Genomic DNA, 16,009 nt, shown 5'->3' on the forward strand with positions numbered 1-16,009 from the left:
GTATATACTTTTAAAATATCTTAAAAAAATATGTATGTATTCGCAAACTCAATCGACTATAGGTGGCAGTGCAGTTGCATGAAAATGACCGATGTAATTGGGATAACGTATTTTGATATAATTAATACTTTTCTATTATTGTAATTAATTAATATAAATAAATCATTCATGAAATGAACACACCGGACAAGCATTCAGTCGACGTTGATACATAGGTTAATGGATGCTTTGTTTAAATTTTCATCCCAATTCCTCTAGTTCCAAATAAGCGGCAGCACCCTCGCTTGAGTTCGCGAATAGGAAGAATAATGTTAGCCTTATAGATTATCAACTTATTATTTTTATAATAATTAACAAAATTTATGTACGTACATAGGTATCCCAGACGAATTAATTTCTCAAAATTGGTTTAATTGTAGGTATGGTAAAAAAGTTTAAAAATCAATTTGTATTAAAGAAAAAAAAAATTCGTTTTCATTTTGATTTTACCATGAGTATTTTTACATCGTTGGAATTTAAAGTTTGGAAAGAATACACACCATAACCAGATCGTAAAAGATCGGAATAATGCAAACGGAATAACGGAAATGACCCTTCTCATTCTACCTGCGTAGGAATTAACAAAGGTTTTATGAAAATGAAAACACAAACATTAAACAGGCACAGTGCACAGGCATTATTTGTATTTGTATCCAATCTATGTTTGATGCTGTTAGGAGGAAGACGAACTATACCCTATTCCACGAATATACGACTGTGTTGGATTATCTCGACAACGAATATTTTATTGTGCAAAATATGACGAACGCAAGTAAATTGCAAATTATACTGTTGTTTATTCGAATAATTATTAGAGCCATTTAATTCCGTACTTCTTATGTAGCATAGTAAAATATTCGTCGTATATTCGTGGAATCAACCATACAAAGTATACTAGGAACTAGGACTAGGAACATACATAATATCTTTATTTTGTTTGTGGTGCTTGAAAATATTAAATTCATTTTGGTAGCTCAATATTACTTAAATAGTAGGTAAGTACAAAGTATATAAATTTTATTTATAGTTTAGTTTCACTAAATATTATATAATATTTATATTTAGGTATTATATTTATAAATTCAGCATGTTAATTTTGATATGCACATAATACCTAAATATAATTTAAATAAGTATATATTATATACTCGCCTATATAATATTTATATAAATAAATAAAATTTGTATGTACCTACTTACTTTTTAAGTAATATTGTAAAATGTACTAATTACATTCTCGTATGCAATTTGAATATGTAAATATGATAGTTGGTAGAACCTAGGATGAGATTAGGTGATGCTGAAAACATACTTCTGAACAATATAGCATTTGCTTGGAATAATCTTAAAAGTATATTCTTCCTACATACTAAAAAGATGTGCAGTAGTATATTCTAAGTATATAAATAGAAGGTTTATAGCACTTCCTTTGAATATTCTAAAAAGTATATTCTTGGTAGTTACTGAAAAGAAGTGCGGTAGTACATTCTAAGTATATAAATAGAACGTTTAAGTACTGTAATGTAGTTTATACTCAGCATCTTTTCTGCACATTCTTAATGGTAATTACGCATATTCTAGCATATACTTTTTCTGAAAAGTATGTTCTATGAATCTATTAAGAACATGAAATTGTTATGTGGGATGTATGTCATATTATTATTGCCATTTTATTATTGTCAATTAATATGTATCCCAGGGAACCAAACGACGTTTTTGTAACGTAGATAACACGTCATAAAAATGACCAATTGACGTGTTTCTGTGACGTAGTACTGACGTTGAAAATCACGTGTATTTGTCTCATCGATTTGACGTCATAATTGTAACGATTTTAAAACGTAATCGTATCTACGTGTTTTTCACGTCGAGATTGTGACGATTTTTAAACGTCAAAAAGATGACGACCTTTATACGTCGGTAAAATCACGTCTTTAATAATTTCAAAAAGTGACCTCTTTCAGATGTTTCAAAAATAGTATAAAAAATAGGTAACATGAAACCTATAATAGGCCTACGTCCCATGTGTCGAAGATATACTGCAACTTGTTTAAGATCGCTTGTGCGCTAGAAGCAACATTGATTCTGCATGATTGCACCAGCCCTCACATTATAGAATTTTCACTACAGTAGAACGTCAATAATCCGGATTAATTGGGACCGGACCCCATCCGGATTATAAAATTATCCGGATTATCGAAATTACATCAAAAAAGGCCAGTATACACATTAAAGTACAACAAACGTTTTCAACTTTTATGTTTTCTCTTGTACAGTAAAGGGTCTAGAGGTGAAATTAATCAAAACATTTTTTTTATGTTTAAACACTGTATTGTAATTAATTTATAATAGCACCATGTGTACAGTAAAAACATCAGACATTATTTGGGCTTTTAAAAAAATGTGTAAAATATTTTTGAACTGCGGTAGAGGTTCGTTTTTTGCAGCGAAGTTCTTAATTTATTTAAAATAATCAGATATTTTAGATAGATGCAAATCCGGATTATTGACGGTCCGGATTTTTGACGTCCGGATTATCGACGTTCTACTGTAGTTATATATACCTACTTACTGTGTCAAAACTGAAACAACATATATATGAAACTAATAAATAATTTATTAACAAATTATCCAGCATACTTAATATCTTAATTTAACGCTGTCTTAATATCTTTATTTAACGACTAATTTAAAACAAATAAACATAACCTCAAATAGTTGTCAAGAAGAATTACTGCATTAAACTAACTCACTGAGCAAAAACGCATAAAAATCTCTAAATCAACACGTTTCTTCAACTAAATATCTAAATGAAAAGTCTTATTTTATCACACAAGTCACAAACCGCGTAAACAATAAACGAGAAATTTCTTATGAACATTTAGCGTTATACCTAAACCAAATTGTTTGGAGTCAATGCCAACAAGCAAGCTTCTCCCAATTTTGTGACGTCTGACTTAGGCTGTCTGAAATTAAAACGTTTTTTAAACGTAATTTTAACGTCATTAATCTTACGTATTTAAAATCACCTACAAAAGACGTCTATATGACGTAATGTTCAAACACGTGTTATATTCAAATAAAAACTGACGTTTCCTCAACGTTATATGACGTCACTTGGTTGCCTGGGATGTCATCAAAACTATGACTTTTTTTCATTAACCGCATCAACCCCTGAGGGTTATTAGCGGGAGCAACTATGACATTGCATCAGATATTTAGCTGTATTCACTATATGTAGTCGAAAAATATCAAAATAATTTCACACAGCGATATTAATATAATTATATTGAACCCTATAATATATTTTTTTGTTAGTTTAATGTTGAAACAAGCATCAGTGTTGTGAACATTTGTACATATAACAGATATTACATATCTCTAATGATATTCTTGTTGCATGAAAATTTAGATATAGAGTATTTTTGCACTGAGAACCACTAAAAAATATCTATATATGAAAAATATATAGAACAACAAAAATACTCTTTCAAAAAGGTTGTATTTACCTTTATCCTTATTTATTGTATCTAATGTTGTTTCAATACCACTTATGAGTGCCATATTTATTTCCCCACGTCCCACTTTTTCTCAAATTATATCTGTAGGGATCTTAACTTTACATATCTTTCACTTAACCACTTTATTGTTTTCTATAAGTTATTTTAAATAATTATACAATAGTGTCAGTAGTCCTATATGTATGTGAATATTGTACTTAGTTAAGTCATTAAAGTGTTACTTTTTGACAAAACTTTATAGAAACTGAATTTTTAAGATCATTTTTATGTTTAGACCTTGTGACTGCTCAATAATTTGTGGAAACTAATATCTTTTGGTGACAGTTATACTAGATCCTGCACCTTAATCAAGGCAAATATGAACAAACTAGCCATAATAGAAACAACAATGGAAAGAGCAATGTAAGGTTTACGACTGACTATCAGATAAAAAAAGGAACGACTGGCTAAGATCAAAAACGAAGTCGAGGATATCACGACAAAAAATGCCACACTCAAATGGTGCTTTGTAGGCAATACTGCTAGATTTTTTCTCCGAGTAGAAGGGGATTGTAACGGTTCACACGTTACGAAATTATTTTTGAACATTTTAATTATTCTTATAATTATTTTCTTTTGATTTCTTAATTAAATTTCTCTAATTTTCTCGTCGTATTTTTTTCCTATCACTTATCATGAAGTAAAGAGAATGTTATACTCCAACAGAAGTAGAAAAGAGAACAGAGCTAATAAGCTAATGAAACAAAAAATGTGCCAAAAGAAAAATAATTATAAGAATAATTAAAAGGTTCAAAAATAATTTCGTAATGTGTGAACCGTTACACAACGTTAAAACGTACAATACAACACTGGAGACCTTACGGAAGTAAACGATCAAGAGAAAGGTTACAGATGAGACGGGTAGGTGATATAAAGTTGATAGCCGGAATAAGTTCGAAGTATGTTGCTCAGGATAGAGATCATTGATTACTGATTCATTGCTTAAAAGGATTGGCTTGCTGACTGATGAAAATCCGCCTTAATGACTTACACTATTTAACTATTAACACTAAAGAATGTACCAAGACTCGCCATTTTAATATTTGATTTTACAAAATTACTTTTTAATTAACACGTATTAGTAATACGAACATAAAATAAGTTTTGGGAAGATAATAGGAAGATATTTGTCTTCGTAGTTTCTTTTCTATCTCCTCACGAATTATTGTGTATTATCGGTTCTTCGTACTATTTATCGAACGTTCAAGGCCGTATAGTGATGTAACTCAAATACTTTTGCGACATGGTTTTATGGATCCTGATGAAAATCCATATATCAACTTTCCGGTTAACTGGATCTCAAGATTCAAGATGGATTGCAGAATCTAACTTAAATCAACAGTTTGATTATATTAGATCCCATGGCACAAAACTTCATAACGCACTTCATTCAAAAGAGACAAAGATATGGTTCTTTTGATTCTCTTGTTATCGATAGAATTTCAATTTTGATGAATTATGATTGATAGGCATTGTAACGAATCAAGAAATCAGCCGCCATTTAGCAAACTAAATCCAAATAGCTCCATCGCACTTGACAATCTCTGTAGTGGCTGCGATGACTGCGTAACTTTGTCAATTCTGCTAAAAATAGAATAATTGAATCTTGACTACCCAATACGTCACCTGACAAGAGATTGAACGGCAGATGCCTGCGCAGAAATGTATTGCTTTGGCAATTCGCAGTGTGCAAGTACTTGGAGGGGATACGAGAAACGATCGTGCGCGAATAGCGGAGAACTCTTGCAACTTTCTTAAATAATTCATATTGAATTGAAATTGTCAAATTGACGTATATTTCATACCTACTGTCATTGAAGAAGAAAAATTATATGTTACTACACAATATTGAGATGATATGCAATTAGTATGTAAAAGTAAATTTAATTAATTGTATTTTGCTTGCAGTACTGCATTTTAATAATTAATTTTATTTACTACATACAATTGTTTACCTTTTAATAACATAACCTCATTCTCACTTTTTCTTCTTATAATTTTTTTGGGCTATGGCCTTGACAATTATCCAGCAACCAGGACTAATATAATTGACCAACATAATTAAATGTGCTAAAAATGTTGCTGAGCTATGAAACCAGGTGTCGCTTTTCCGAACTTGCACGGTTCCAATACAGTACAATTTAAAGTCTATATAGAACTATAGAACTGGAAAAAGCTGTAGCTGCAAAAGAAACGTCAGGAAAAGGATACCGTTTTCTCAAAATTTAACTCACCAAAACGGATCTTTGATCTGCTCATTGCTAGATTTGATTTTTAGTTTTGCCGTATTATTTTCATTTTTTTAAATCGTGCATTTTCGCTGAAGAGGGATATTTACTGAAACGTTTTTGAAATAAAATAATGTTAAAAAACATTGCATTTATTGAATATTAAGAAATATTATGACTTATTCGATTGGAATTATACAGTACAGGTCTAAAGTCTTTCACCAACTATTTTTTCTGAAAATTGGTAAGTTAATAAATTTTAGGGTCTAAACTAAAAGGTCTGTTCAGAGTTTTTATAATGTTTTAATAACGAAACTTGCCATATACTCGTAATCCTATTTAAACAAATTTTACAAAATGGCGCTTTTCCGCCATTTTTAATTAAGTACTAACGTCACTAAAACATCTTCTTCTTCTTTTTTTGTTTTTGGTTTCGCTGCAAGGCGATTACCAGCACGATTTATAAGCGATCTTGACGTAGTCTGGCTCTAAGCCATACCAAAATCGCTGACTATGTTCTTGTAAGGAAGCTTTTGATGAGGTGTGATGATTATAATTAAATGAGATTAATTGGGTCAGGTTAAGTATGATTAAAAATTAAAACATAAATTAAATGACAAATAGCAACATAATATAACACGGATACATATAAACAGTTGAGCCTTGCAATTTGTAAGCTTATTTTGTTAATTGCTAGAAAACGCATTGCAGTTTATAAGCTTATTTGGTTAATTGCAAGAAAACGCATAATTACATTGACTGATTCTTCCGTTAAGGAACTTAGAATATTGTATATAGAGAGCGGTGTTTTGAAGTTCATGGAAATAAATTTTGTGTATATATCAAAATTAGGAATCACATTAATCGGGCATTCAAAAAAGATGTGGTTTAGATCCTCGAGACGACCACATTCACAAAAAGGATTATCTTTTATATTCATTTTATACAGATGTTGTTTTGTTAAACAATGGCCTGTGCGCATTCTAATGATGGTGGTAGTGTGTCTTCTATTTCTATATGGAAAATTTGAATACCAAGGTTTTGTAGGAAAGAAGTCTTGAATTGTTTTGTATTGCGAAGTCTTCTTATGGACTAAAGATTTCCATTTTTCTTGGTACTCTTTTGTAATTTTTCCTCTGATGACTGATAGGGCATCCTGGGAATTCAGTTGTACTTCCATGGGTACATTCAGGTCTCTTCCTATTTTTGCCAGTATGTCAGCCTGGGTGTTACCAAATATATTAGAGTGTCCAGGTATCCAGGAAAGGAGAATTTTGGTACCATTCTCATTGGCTGAAGATATAAGTTTCTTTGTTTTTAGGGCCCTTATATCTGCTGAAGCAGATATGTTACATGTTTTAATATTGGTTATTGCATTGAGCGAATCAGAAAATATTATAGCTTTCTTTAGATGTTTTGTAGTTGCGACTTCCACCGCTTGATGTATTGCTATACTCTCTGCTTTGCTTATGCTTAGAGCTCCAGGAAGTCTTGAGGAGAAATTATATTCAATACTCGGGATGCATATCCCAAAACCTACCCTTTCTTTGTTTTTTGAGGCATCAGTATATATAAAGGTATGGTCTTTCCCATATTGTTCAGTAGTCATAAGGAATTTTTCTTTAATCATCGGGTCATATTTTTTGATATTACAATTTAGAATTGGAAGTGGATTCATTAGTGTATCATAGTCTAATTCATAGCATGGAAAATTTGGGCTTTTGTATATTTTTTTAAAATATGGAAAAAAATATTCTAATGCCGAAACCAAGTATGGTACATTATTCCTTGTATAAAAATTAGGTTTGTTTATAAGTCTTTTACGTATTTCAATTAGGAGTAATATTATGGGATGATTCTCAATAATGATGATTTTACTTAAAAATTTAGAGGCTAACAATAATCTTCTATGTTCTAGGTCCATTTGGGCAGACTCTGCCAAGATTGCCAAATTTGGTGTAGACTTCATGCACCCCAAACATATCTTAAGTCCCTCAAAAAATACTGCATTGAGTTTGTTGTTGCATTTTTGTGATATTGGGTTGAATAGGAAGGAACCATAATCGAGGTGAGATCTGATCAAGGCATTAAAAACCATTAGGAGTGTTCGTGGGTCAGCTCCCCACCAGACTCTACATATTGCACGTAGGATGTTAATATTTTTCTTTGCCTTGAGTATAATATTGTCAACATGTAAGTCCCATGATAGATGCTTATGAAAAATTATGCCTAGAAATTTCACTTCATTTTTTAGAGGAATGGCTGTGTTGTTGATTTTGATTTCTGTTAGATTATCTCTTCGCCTACCCTTTGTGAACCATACAGCTTCACATTTGTCTTTGGATAAGGACAAGTCATGTTCTGCAAGCCAGTGTAATGTGTTTTCCAATTCTTTGTTTATTTTACTTACCATGCTTTGGATATCATATCCCTTAATATACAAAACCAAGTCGTCTGCATATCCACATATTTTAACTTCATTATTGCTAATACAAAACAATTCTGCTATATAAATATTAAACAAAATGGTACTTAAGGGAGAACCTTGAGGTAGCCCCTTAGTTGCCATGAAAGGTCCCAAAAAGTCACCATCATTAGATCTTGAATATAAAAGTCTGTTCTGTAAAATTTTGAACACAATATTATTTATTGCAGATGGAATATTTCGAAGTTTTAGTTTGCTATAAAGTTTGTATATATTGACATTATCATATGCTGCTTTGATATCAAGAAAGATGGCCAAAACCGATTGGGAGGATTCAAAGGCTTCCACAATTGTGGAATGAAGGATGGTCAAGTTGTCAGCAGTGCCTCTTCCTTTTCTAAAACCTGTCTGATGGTTGGTGAATGAACAGTTATGTTCTAAGGACCAATCTAGGCGATTCTTGATTAATATTTCTAATGTTTTAAGCACACATGAGGATAAAACTATTGGTCTGAAACTACTGGTCAAGAGTGGATTTTTGTGTGGCTTTAAGATATTTATAACATTATGGTTTTTCCAATCTTCAGGCAGGTTGTCACCATTTAGACAATTATTGTAGATATTCAACAGAAAATGTTTAGCTTGTAGTGGTAGATGTTTTATCATAAGGTAAGGAATGTCGTCCATACCTGGTGCCGAATTTTTTTTATTATTTACAGCATTGTTAAGTTCCCAGATTGTAAAAGGGGAAACTTGCTCGTTTATATCGTCAAGCTCAAAATTTGGATCAATAAAAACTGCAGACATGTTCTGTAGAATTTCTGTTTTAATGTTATCTGCTGGGTTATGAAATGTCTGGCCGTAATTTTTGTTATTTGAGAATTTTTTAACTTTATTCCAGACATAGGTAGTGTTAGATTCCTTATTTAATGATTCACAGAAGTTTATGAATTTATTTCTTTTTTTAATTCTGAGGTTTCGTTTAGTTTGGGCGATTATACGTTTAGCGTGTATATAGTTCTCTAAGGAAACAGATTGTTTAAAGTTTTGAATTGCCTGTTTGCGGCTTTTAATCCAAAGTGAACATTCTTCATCCCACCACGGATTTGAAGGTTTACCCTGTGTTCTACAGTTTTTATAGGGAATTGAGTTATCTGCTACTTGATTAACTACCTCCAAAAACTCATTGTAATTAGAGTTTACCGGTAAATCAAGCATTCCTGTTATCATCCCAGTGTGGAATGTATACCAGTCTGCTCTTTTAATATTTCTCATTTTGTATGTTTGTGTATAGATGCTATCATTTTTGTTAAACTCACAGTTGTTTATTATGACAAAGGTGGGGAAATGGTTGCTATTTCCACAATCTTGTATGACACCCCAAGTAGAACATAGAGCCATATTATTACTTGCTATGGCTAGATCTACAGCGCTAAGATTATTATTAGGAGGTTGAAACAATGTTGCTGACCCATCATTTAGGATAATTAATTCTTTATCAAAAATAAAATCATAAATATTTTTTCCTCCCTTATTGGTAGGACATTTATCCCATAGGGGATGGTGAGAGTTCAGATCACCTAGTATAATTAAGTTTTCTGTAGGTATGTTTTCTATTGTTGAGCTCAAGAAAGGAAGAGTTATGGCATTATTTGTATTGGAGTAAATGTTTATTATGTATAAGTTACCAATTTTTGTTGTTATGTATTGGATTTGGTCTGAGTTGTACTTCTGAATTGTAGAAAAAATAATAGATTTCTTGATACAAGTAGCTACTCCACCATATCCGTCATCTCTGTCCTGTCTGACAACATTATAATACTTCAAAGAAAAATTAAAATCTTGTTTAAGCCAAGTTTCATTAATAGCAATTATGTCAGGGTCTTCTTTGAAAATTAAGTTCGTTATGTTTTCCCTGTTTGATTTAATACTTCTAATATTCCACTGAATAATTTTTAACTTCTTTTTTGAATTCATGATTATGTGATTTGATATATGTTTAATTAATTAAAATCAGAATCAGATTTATCCTCTTGGTCCATATAGGACTCTACGTTTAATCGGGAAAATAAATGGTTTTTAAGTAAATTTAAGTTTTCTGATGATGTATTACTAATAAAATTTAGGCATGAGTTTAAAAAGTCATTTGAAGAAAAGGTATCAATATTTTGAAAGTTTTGCGATGCACTGGATTGCCAGGCTTGATTGGAGTTTTGTGATAAATTAGCTGAGGTTCTTGATTTGAAAGGTTCTGAACGAGAAAATGAGCTAGTGGGGGAAGAGGTTGGCTTTTCTGGTCTTAATTGCTGTGTATAAGTACTCTTTTCATTTGGTTGCTTATCTTGACGTTTTTGCACGACTCTCCGTTTGTTGTCGGAGTTCAGAACCACCTGTTGAAAGGAACGTTTTACTGTAGATGATCTAAAATTGTTTGTTCTTCGTTGCGATGGTTCTATGGTGTTAGAATTATTTGTACTGGTACTTGGAGTATTTTCTAATGGCCTGCTGTTATTTTTAAAATTTGGAAAATCTCTCGGGTTATAAATAAATTTATTATTTGAGATGTACGATTTTGGAATGGCTTCACTTGCCTCAAAAAATGTCAAATTTTCATACGCCATCAGTTCTTTAATATTCTTTTGCCTTGTATATTCTGGGCAGCTCTTGTCAATAGATTTGTGAGAGTCCTTGCAGTAAAAACATTTTGTCATGCATACGTCTTCATGTTTGTTTTCCCCGCAATTAAAACATCTTTCTTTCCCTTTACAGTTTGTTTTTGTGTGGCCAAATCTAAGACAGTTATAGCATTGTGTCACTGGGGCAATATATGTGTCCACTAGTCTTGGTATGCCATAAAAAAACACAGTTTTGGGCATAAGAACGCCTCGAAATGTAAATAGTGTCGTACCTGTGGGTTCATAAGAAGTTACTCCATCTTTAATTACTCTTCTATTTAATCTTTTTATATGTAAAATTTCAATGTCATTTCCTGTATCGCAACACCGAAGAAGTTCTTTTTCATCAATATCTATATCAATCTGTCTGACGATACCTTTGCAGGTTACGAAGTTAAAAGGTATATATATCTTGTATCCCTGATTTAGAAGTTGAGTGTTCTTAAGTAGCATGTTAGCCGAGTGAAAATTGGCAAATTCAACTGAAACTCTATTGAGCCCTTTACTATCTATTTTTTTAACGTCATTAAGTTTGAGGTTGAATATATCTCGAGCTATTTTAATTGTATTGAATGTGCCAATTTTTATATTCGGTATATTTGTAGATTCAAGATATACTACAAAAGGTCCATGATCTTTTTCGGAGTATGTATTAACCTTTTTTTCTTCCTGAGAATTATTGTCGGAAGTCTGATTTTGATTTTTTTCGGAATTATTAGTCATTGCAATTTTAGCCGGAGAAGAAGTATCAGGATAAGGGGGGACTGAGCCCCCCTTCTCCTCACTCATTGTAAGAAAAAACCAGTCAATGAAGTATTAATAACTAGAAAGCAAAAAGAAATAAAAAGAGCAAGCAAAATAGCATAAAAGAAAGCCGCTTGAAAAAAAAATATAAGCAAAAATGCTCAACTTACCTATATGCAAACACTTAAGCAACAACACCGGCGGTTGTTAGCTAGGTTAAGACCCTAAACTAGTGGCAAACTTTAACTGCTGCAAAACAGAAACTGTTCACACCTCGAAAGCGTAATGTCTAGTTTAGAAATATTAAATTTTTGGAAAATATTTCTTAAATTTAAAATACGCGGACATAAACTTTCCAAAATTCCAAACTCTCGTGCACTAAAACATCGTGGAAACTATGAATAGGTGCGTTAGTGTAGTTACCCAAAAATTCATTAATTTAGGTTTTATGGTTCAGAAAATTGAGAGACTTTAGACGGGTTCTTTATTTTTAATGTTAAAATGGCGTATTTGTATGATAGTTCAGGCAATGACTGTTGATATGTTTGTCAAAGTCTATCGATGTTGAAGCTTTGCAACGTAAATACAAAATAAAAAGCATTAATATCATTCAGTGATCAAAATAACTTATTTGAGCTATATGATATCAGTGCACTTTATTTTGAACTTACTTTAAATTTTTATGAGGTGCTGCAATCTATTTGTGCTATACCTAGTCTAACACTTTCTTTTATTAAGAGATCTTACTTTCTTCAAAAATAGCTGATAAGTAGAGTAGTCTGACCACAGTAATGAAATAAATTAGGTACATAATAAGAACTTTTTTGTATCTCACTTACCTACTATAATTTCGGCTTGCAGCTCTCTTGGTCGATTGGTGGAAATAAGCGATGAAGTTTTAGATATATAAATGATTATTATCTATCGAATTGTTTAAGAATAACTAGGTGTAAAAGGTAACTTTTAGTATTCTTGTTCTCATGATCATTTTTCAGTGCGTCATTAATTATGACGTCATATACTGTATTGGGTGTGTCGAGACTTATTTCATGTAATTATTGACGAATCTGACAGATGCCACAATCGTACTTAGCCATAGGTGAAAAGAATTAAACTAATTAGTAATTTAGTAGATTTTATTTTTACACAATATGTTAACATGTAGGTATTTTTTATAAAGGGGAATAAAATTAAAAAGTAAACAATATTGTTAATTAAATTTATAAATATGGAAACATTAAAAAATGACACAAAACTGTCCATAAACTGTGTTTTTATCTTCTTCTCTAGGTGCTGTCTCCGCTTCAAAAGTCCGCAATCATCAGAGAGATCTTTATTTCTGAAACAGCGGCTCTAAATAATTTATTGTTATTACATCCAAACCAGTTCCTAAGGTTCTTCAGCCATGAGTTACGTCTCCTTACTATGGATCTTTTTCTTGCATAATGACCTGGAGTATTAGATATACATCTCTCATCACATGTCCCATATATCTCAGTTTTCTTCTTATTTGTTAGGCTCGTTCCTTATGCGTAAGTCTCATTACCTCCACGTTGGCTATTCTATCTACTCATGAGGTATTTAGCACTCTTCGATACAAATCGAATGTCTATAGTCTCCTCACGCCAATGACTAACTTTTAACGAACTAAATTCTAAACCAAAACACAAAATAATGCACAAAGACGTTGTGAAACACAACTGAAGTCGAATTCGAAATTTCAAAATGACAGGTACCCAAAATACTGACCTGAATAATAACCGTCACTTGACTCTTTGACACTTCTAAAAAATGGCCAAAATGGACGAAGTTTTTGTCAAATGTTCGTAATACGTGTATTTGATTGGCTAGAAAAAACGCGCATTCTAAATATCAATGAATCGAAGGTAGGTTAGGAATAGACATCTTATGTATATAACCATTGTAATGCTGCATTATTTTTGTGTTTAATCACGGAGCTACCGCTTTTTCCGTCTCATCTAACTTAATGCATTAGAGAGAAATCGAAAAACTGTGACGCACTGAAAAATGATCATGAGAACAAGAATATTAATAGTATTAACATAATACATATATATTTTTTTAAATAATTGATAGATAATAACTTTTATTGAATCTGTTTTGTATTTGCTTCTAAACTAAAGTCTTTATATAAAAATAATTGAAATGAAGTTTTTTAGAATGGTTTTATAGAATTCCTAATATATTGTTTAAAATTGTAAATATTTTACACTTTATTCCTAGTCTATAATCATATTTATATTTATTTTAATTATTGTATTACAGCTTTTGTTTAAAAAAGTGATATTACATAATTTAAGGGTACTTAAAACAATATCTATTTAAATAATATATCACAGGGGATGATTTTTAGTGAGTTGTCAAAACTTTTTTATAGAAACCTGTAGTAGAAGTTTCTATAGTAGAAGGGCTAAAACAGAGAGATGGGCTGGCTCCGACTCTGTTTAAATATGTATGGAATTTATTATGTTATAAGGAAAATGTCCGTAAACCCACAAAATTTATTGTTTAATAAATCTAAGCAGATTGTAATGTACGCAGATGATGTAAACTGGATAGGAAGAACCGCAAGAGACATCACGTAACGTTATAGCTTGAAGAAAATGCGAAAGAAATAGGGCTGGCCGGCAACGTAGATAAAACTAAAGTTCCAATACAAGCGAGGAAACAACGAAACTTGCATAATCTCACAATAGACGACACTAATATTGAAACAGTAAAACAGCTCACACACCTGGGTGTACAGATAACTGATGAGGGTAGCGAGGAGGAAGAAATACGGAAACGGATAATGCTTGCTAACATAGGCATACTTCTCTCTGTCGCAGGTGTTTAGATCCAAAGACATCCGTAGGGAAGTAAAGTTTAAAATACATATACAGGGTGAGTCACCTCTAACGGGACGGAAGATTACAGCGAAATGGTAAAAGATTTGAAAAAATTTTTAAATCAGTAGTTTGTAAGTTGATAAAATCTACATTTTAAAATTATTTTGAAATATACAGGGTGTCCCAATAAATGGCGGCGTATCAAAGTTATATTTTTTCTTATGGAACACCCTGTATTTTATTGCATTTTTAAATTGTCCCCAAAAAATAAGGTTTCATAAGACTTCCCTATACCTATGTACAGAGTGTTCTGAGTTATGGTGCCTTTTCTTAAAATGTAAAGTTTTAAAAGAAGGCTTATTCTAAAGGTATTTAAGAAATTATGAAAAAAATACTTTTACAGCTAAATAGTTGGATATTGGTTGAATGGATTCCATGATTAATTATTACACAATTATTTACAGGGTGTTCAAATTTATAGTTTCATTATTGGATTATTCAATGTGTCATATGATGCTTATTTTAAATGGAACACCATGTATATTAATACACCATTATACTAAACGGAGTCACCTCTTTCGAATGGTATATGGATATCCTATACCTAGGTCTAATAGTTTTTGCGTAATTTACAATTATTTAAATTCTTAATCTGTAAATCGAGTTTAAAAAAAAGATGTATCTCGTTGTATGACATCGTCATTTTATGACAGTACGGTCTGGTAATTATCAAAAATATAAACATCCGTGTATGATATTCAAATTTAATTGTTCCTAAAAATGAACAATCACGTTATCTACGAAAGAGTAGACATGGTACTTTGCATTGGGGAGTGTTTGCAAAATTGTGTCTTACCTTCTTAAGTTAACGCTCAAAAGTATCCTGATAGAAGACATCCAAAAAAGGACGTTTTTGAGAGATTTCAATAGATTCCGTGCTACTGGTAATGTTGCATACGGAAAGTTAAATAAAAATAAACTAGTTATTTGTGATGACGTCAAGGAGCTTGATGTCCTGCTTTCTGTTACGGAAAACCCAAATACTAGTAAAGAAAAAATTTCGGGTAAATTGTAAATCAGTCAAACGACTGTTAGAATCCTTAAGAGAAACCACTATTATCCGTATAAAACTCAACTACACCAATATTAGACCAAACAGAATTATGATAAATATTTAACTTATCGTTTATGGACTTAAGACTTTATAGAAGATCCTGATTTTTTTTAATGTATTGTATACAGACCAATATACCTACTTTTCATAATAATGGTCTAGTAAATAGACATAATTTTAATTTCATTATGATACAGTAAACAAACATTTATTTCGTACTGTTTAAAAATCGAGAGGGACTATAAATATTATTTTTAAAATCAATTTACCGTTTAAGAAAATTGTAAATTACGCAAAAACTATGACTCCTAGTTATAGAACATCCCTATACCATTCGAAAGAGGAACCTGTGTTTAGTATAATAATTTATTAATA

This window comes from Diabrotica virgifera, chromosome 1 (assembly GCF_917563875.1).
Source record: "Diabrotica virgifera virgifera chromosome 1, PGI_DIABVI_V3a".
Classification (NCBI taxonomy): Eukaryota; Metazoa; Arthropoda; class Insecta; order Coleoptera; family Chrysomelidae; genus Diabrotica; species Diabrotica virgifera.